The sequence below is a fragment of the Arachis ipaensis genome, chromosome B5 (genome assembly GCF_059453495.1).
Source record: "Arachis ipaensis isolate K30076 ecotype BB chromosome B5, ASM5945349v1, whole genome shotgun sequence".
Classification (NCBI taxonomy): Eukaryota; Viridiplantae; Streptophyta; class Magnoliopsida; order Fabales; family Fabaceae; genus Arachis; species Arachis ipaensis.
This window is the reverse complement of record NC_142440.1, coordinates 121,212,344-121,218,196: the sequence shown is the minus strand read 5'-3', so window position 1 is coordinate 121,218,196 and position 5,853 is coordinate 121,212,344. Positions and strand designations below refer to the sequence as shown.

At 39.4% G+C, this 5,853-nt stretch overlaps 1 non-coding gene across 1 annotated transcript; it reads left to right on the top strand.

The window, feature by feature from the left end:
* The first annotated feature begins 4,627 nt into the window (after nucleotides 1-4,627).
* Nucleotides 4,628-4,735, top strand: LOC148565607 (small nucleolar RNA R71). Its single transcript, XR_015884743.1, has one exon. It is a non-coding gene; the product is annotated as a small nucleolar RNA R71 (small nucleolar RNA).
* The last annotated feature ends 1,118 nt before the right edge of the window (nucleotides 4,736-5,853 follow it).

Here is a 5,853-nt window from a genome sequence, read left to right as displayed (position 1 = left end):
TGCTGATTTCATAGTCTTAGATACTGGAAAGGAAGAGGATGAATCCATCATCCTAGGAAGATCTTTTCTAGCCACAGCAAGAGCTGTGATTGATGTGGACAGAGGAGAATTGATCCTTCAAATAAATGAGGACAACCTTGTGTTTACAACTCAAGGATCTCTCTCTGCATCCATGGAGAGGAAGCATAAAAAGCTTCTCTCAAAGCAGAGTCAACCAAAGCCCCCACAGTCAAACTCTAAGTTTGGTGTTGGGAGGCCACAACCAAACTCTAAGTTTGGTGTCAAACCCCCATATCCAAACTCTAAGTTTGGTGTTGGGAGGTCTCAACAAAGCTCTGCACATCTGTGAGGCTCCATGAGAGCCCACTGTCAAGCTATTGACATTAAAGAAGCGCTTGTTGGGAGGCAACCCAATGTTTATTTATCTAATTTTATTTTTGTTTTTCATGTTTTCTTAGGTTCATGATCATGTGGAGTCACAAAATAAACAAAAAATTTAGAAACAGAATCAAAAACAGCGGAAGAAAAATCACACCCTGGAGGAAGCACCTGTCTGGCGTTCAACGCCAGAACAGAGCATGGTTCTGGCGCTGAACACCCAAAATTGCAGTATCTGGGCGCTGAACGCCCAAAATGGGCAGCATCTGGGCGCTGAACGCCAGAATTGCACCCGGCGCTGAACGCCCAGAACAAGCATGGTTCTGGTGTTCAACGCTAGAAATGGGCAACAAATAGGCGTTGAACGCCCAAAATGGGCACCAACCTGGCGCTGAACGCCCAGAGTTGTGTGCAAGGGCATTTTACATGCCTAATTTGGTGCAAGGTTGTAAATCCTTGAACACCTCAGGATCTGTGGACCCCACAGGATCATCTCAGGATCTGTGGACCCCACAGGATCCCCACCCACCTCACCCTCTCTCTCTCCATTCATGATCATCCCTTCTGCTTTCCATTCACCACTCACATCCATACACACATCCCTCCATCTCCTCCATATCTTTTTTTTCTTCTTCTATTCTCTCTTCTTTTGCTCGAGGACGAGCAACATTCTAAGTTTGGTGTGGTAAAAGCATAAGCTTTTTGTTTTTCTATTACCATTGATGGCACCTAAGACCGGAGAAACCTCTAGAAAAGGGGAAGGGAAGACAAAGGCTTCCACCTCCGAGTCATGGGAGATGGAAAGATTCATCTCAAAGGTCTATAGCTCAGTGGTAGAACATGTGGCTGCAAATCAAGAGATCCTTGAGATACCTCAGGGGATGCATCTTCCTCCACAAAACTATTGGGAGAAAATCAACACCTCCCTAGGAGAATTAAGTTCCAACATGGGACAATTAAAGGTGGAACATCAAGAGCACTCCATCATCCTTCATGAAATTAGAGAAGATCAAAAAGCAATGAAGGAGGAGCAACAAAGACAAGGAAGAGACATAGAAGAGCTCAAGGACATCATTGGTTCCTCAAGAAGGAAACGCACCCATCACTAAGGTGGACTCATTCCTTGTTCCTACATTCTCTGTTTTTCATTTTCTATGTTAAGTGCTTATCTATGTTTGTGTCTTCACTACATGATCATTAGTAATTAGTAACTATGTCTTAAAGTTATGAATGTCCTATGAATCCATCACCTCTCTTAAATGAAAAATGTTTTAATTCAAAAGAACAAGAAGTACATGAGTTTCAAATTTATCCTTGAACTTAGTTTAATTATATTGATGTGGTGACAATGCTTCTTGTTTTCTGAATGTATGCTTGAATAGTGCATATGTCTTTTGAAGTTGTTGTTTAAGAATGTTAAATATGTTGGCTCTTGAAAGAATGATGACAAGGAGACATGTTATTTGATAATCTGAAAAATCATAAAAATGATTCTTGAAGTAAGAAAAAGCAGCAAAGAACAAAGCTTGCAGAAAAAAAAAAGAAAAAAATAGGCAAAAAAAAAATAAATAAAGAAAAAGCAAGCAGAAAAAGCCAAAGCTCTTAAAACCAAGAGGCAAGAGCAAAAAGCCAATAACCCTTAAAACCAAAAGGCAAGGGCAAATAAAAAGGATCCCAAGGCTTTGAGCATCAGTGGATAGGAGGGCCTAAAGGAATAAAATCCTGGTCTAAGCGGCTAAACCAAGCTGTCCCTAACCATGTGCTTGTGGCGTGTAGGTGTCAAGTGAAAACTTGAGACTGAGCGGTTAAAATCAAGGTCCAAAGCAAAAAAAAGAGTGTGCTTAAGAACCCTGGACACCTCTAATTGGTGACTTTAGCAAAGCTGAGTCACAATCTGAAAAGGTTCACCCAATTATGTGTCTGTGGCATTTTTGTATCCGGTGGTAATACTGGAAAACAAAGTGATTAGGGCCACGGCCAAGACTCATAAAATAGCTGTGTTCAAGAATCATCATACTGAACTAGGAGAATCAATAACACTATCTGAACTCTGAGTTCCTATAGATGCCAATCATTCTGAACCTCAATGGATAAAGTGAGATGCCAAAACTATTCAAGAGGCAAAAAGCTATAAGTCCCACTCATTTGATTGGAGCTATGTTTCATTGATAGTTTGGAATTTATAGTATATTCCCTTCTTTTTATCCTATTTGATTTTCAGTTGCTTGGGGACAAGCAAAAATTTAAGTTTGGTGTTGTGATGAGCGGATAATTTATACGCTTTTTGACATTGTTTTTAGTATGTTTTTAGTAGAATCTGGTTAATTTTAGGGATGTTTTCATTAGTTTTTATGTTAAATTCACATTTCTGGACTTTACTATGAGTTTGTGTGTTTTTCCGTGATTTCAGGTATTTTCTGGCTGAAATTGAGGGACTTGAGCAAAAATCAGATTCAGAGGTTGAAGAAGGACTGCTGATGCTGTTGGATTCTGACCTCCCTGCTCTCAAAATGGATTTTCTGGAGCTACAGAACTCAAAATGGCGCGCTTTCAATTGCTTTGGAAAGTAGACATCCAGGGCTTTCTAGCAATATATAATAGTTCATACTTTGCCTAAGTTTAGATGACACAAACTGGCGTTCAACGCCAGCTCTCTGCCCAATTCTGGCGTCCAGCGCCAGAAACACGCTGCAAAGTGGAGTTCAACGCCCAAACTGGCACAAAAGCTGGCGTTCAACTCCAAGAATGACCTCTCCACGTGTATACTTTAAGCTCAGTCCAAGCACACATCAAGTGGGCCCCGGAAGTGGATTTATGCATCAATTACTTACTTCTGTAAATCCTAATAGCTAGTTTATTATAAATAGGACATTTTACTATTGTATTTGATATCTTTGGACGCCTAGTTCTTAGATCAGAGGGGCTGGCCATTCAGCCATGCCTGGACCTTTCACTTATGTATTTTCAACGGTAGAGTTTCTGCACTCCATAGATTAAGGTGTGGAGCTCTGCTGTTCCTCAAAGATTAATGCAAAGTACTAATGTTTTCTATTCAATTCATTTTATTTCGCTTCTAAGATATTCATTCGCACTTCAACCTGAATGTGATGAATGTGACAATCATCATCATTCCCTATGAACGCGTGCCTGACAACCACTTCCATTCTGCATTAGATTGAATGAGTATCTCTTAGATCTCTTAATCAGAATCTTCGTGGTATAAGCTAGATTGATGGCGGCATTCATGAGAGTCCGGAAAGTCTAAACCTTGTCCGTGGTATTCCGAGTAGGACTCTGGGATTGAATGACTGTGACGAACTCAAAACTCGCGAGTGCTGGGCGTAGTGACAGACGCAAAAGGATAGTAAATTCTATTCCAGTATGATCGAGAACCTCCAAGATGATTAGCCATGCAGTGACAGCGCATCGGACCATTTTCACAGAGAGGAATAGGATGCAACCAACGACAAGGGTGATGCCTCCAGACGATTAGCCGTGCTGTGACAGAGCATTTGGACCATTTTTCCGAGAGGATTGAAAGTAGCCAATGGCACCGGTGACATCCTTACATAAAGCCAGCCATAGAAAGGAGTAAGACTGATTGGATGAAGACAGTAGGAAAGCAGAGGTTCAGAGGAACGATTGCATCTCCATACGCTTATCTGAAATTCTCACCAATGATTTACGTAAGTATTTCTATCCTTCTTTTATTACTTATTTTCGAAAACCCCATTACTATTTTATATCTGCCTGACTGAGATTTATAAGGTGACCATAGCTTGCTTCATACCAACAATCTCCGTGGGATTCGACCCTTACTCACGTAAGGTATTACTTGGATGACCCAGTGCACTTGCTGGTTAGTTGTGCGAAGTTGTGAAGATATGTTTAGACTATGGTTCTGTGCATCCGTTTTTGGTGCCATCGCCAGGGAATCAATTTCGAACAATAATTCACAACCTGAGTAACAATTTCGCATACCAACTTGCTGAGTCAATATTTTATTCTGAGCCAATATGGCATTCAGAGTATCAATTTCAAGAACTCCCTTCTTCTGAGGCGTCCCATTACTCACAGGATTCCTCTCAGAAGTGTACATGAACTGGTTATTGGCAACTATGTCAATGAGTTCTTGAGCTTCTGCAGGCATTTTCTTTAGGTGAATGGATCCACCTACAGAAGTATCCAATGACATCTTAGCTAATTCAGATAGACCATCATAGAATATATCCAGGATGGTCCATTCTGAAAGCATGTCAAAAGGACACTTTTTGGTCAGTTCCTTGTATCTCTCCCAAGCTTCATAGAGGGATTCACCTTCTTTCTGTCTGAAGGTTTGAACATCCACTCTAAGCTTGCTCAGCTTTTGAGGAGGAAAGAACTTGGCCAAGAAAGCCGTGACCAGCTTATCCCAAGAGTTCAGGCTATCTTTGGGTTGAGAGTCCAACCACACTCTAGCTCTGTCTCTTACAGCAAAAGGAAAAAGCATGAGCCTGGAGACTTTAGGATCTACTCCATTAGTCTTAACAGTATCACAGATCTGCAAGAATTCAGTTAAGAACTGAAAAGGATCTTCAGATGGAAGTCCATGTAACTTGCAATTTTGTTGCATTAGAGAAACTAATTGAGGTTTAAGCTCAAAATTGTTTGCTCCAATGGTAGGGATGGAGATGCTTCTTCCATGTAAATTGGAATTAGGTGCAGTAAAGTCACCAAGAATCCTCCTTGCATTATTATTATTTTCGGCTGCCATATCCTCTTCTTGTTCGAAAATTTCTGTAAGGTTATCTCTGGATTGTTGTATTTTAGCTCCTCTTAGTTTCCTCTTCAGAGTCCTTTCAGGTTCAGGGTCTGCTTCAACAAGAATGTTCTTGTCCTTGCTCCTGCTCATATAAAAAAGAGGGAACAGAAAAATAATAATAATAGGGATCCTTTTTGCCCAGGTATAGAGGTTCCCCTGTGTGAGTAGAAGAAGAAAAGAATGTAATGTAAAGAAGGGAAGAAGAGAAAATTCGAACACGGATGGAAGAGGGGGTTCGAATTTGTGTGAGATGAAGTGTTAGTAGATGAATAAATAAATAGAAGGAGATGAGAGAGAAAGAGGATTTTCGAAAATAAAATTTTGAAAAGGGGTTAGTGATTTTCGAAAATTAGGAATGAAATCAAGTTAAAATTAAAAATTGAAATAATTAGTTAATTAAAAAGAATTTTTGAAAAAGAGGGAGATATTTTCGAAAATTAGAGGGAGAGAGTTAGTTAGGTAGTTTTGAAAAAGATAAGAAACAAACAAAAAGTCAATTAGTTAGTTGAAAAAGATTTGAAAATCAATTTTGAAAAGATAAGAAGATAAGAAGTTTAGAAAAGATATTTGAAAATCAAATTTTTGAAAAAGATAAGATTTTTTTAAAAAAAAAGATATGATAGAAAGATATGATTAGAATTAGTTTTGAAAAAGATTTGATTTTTAAAATCATA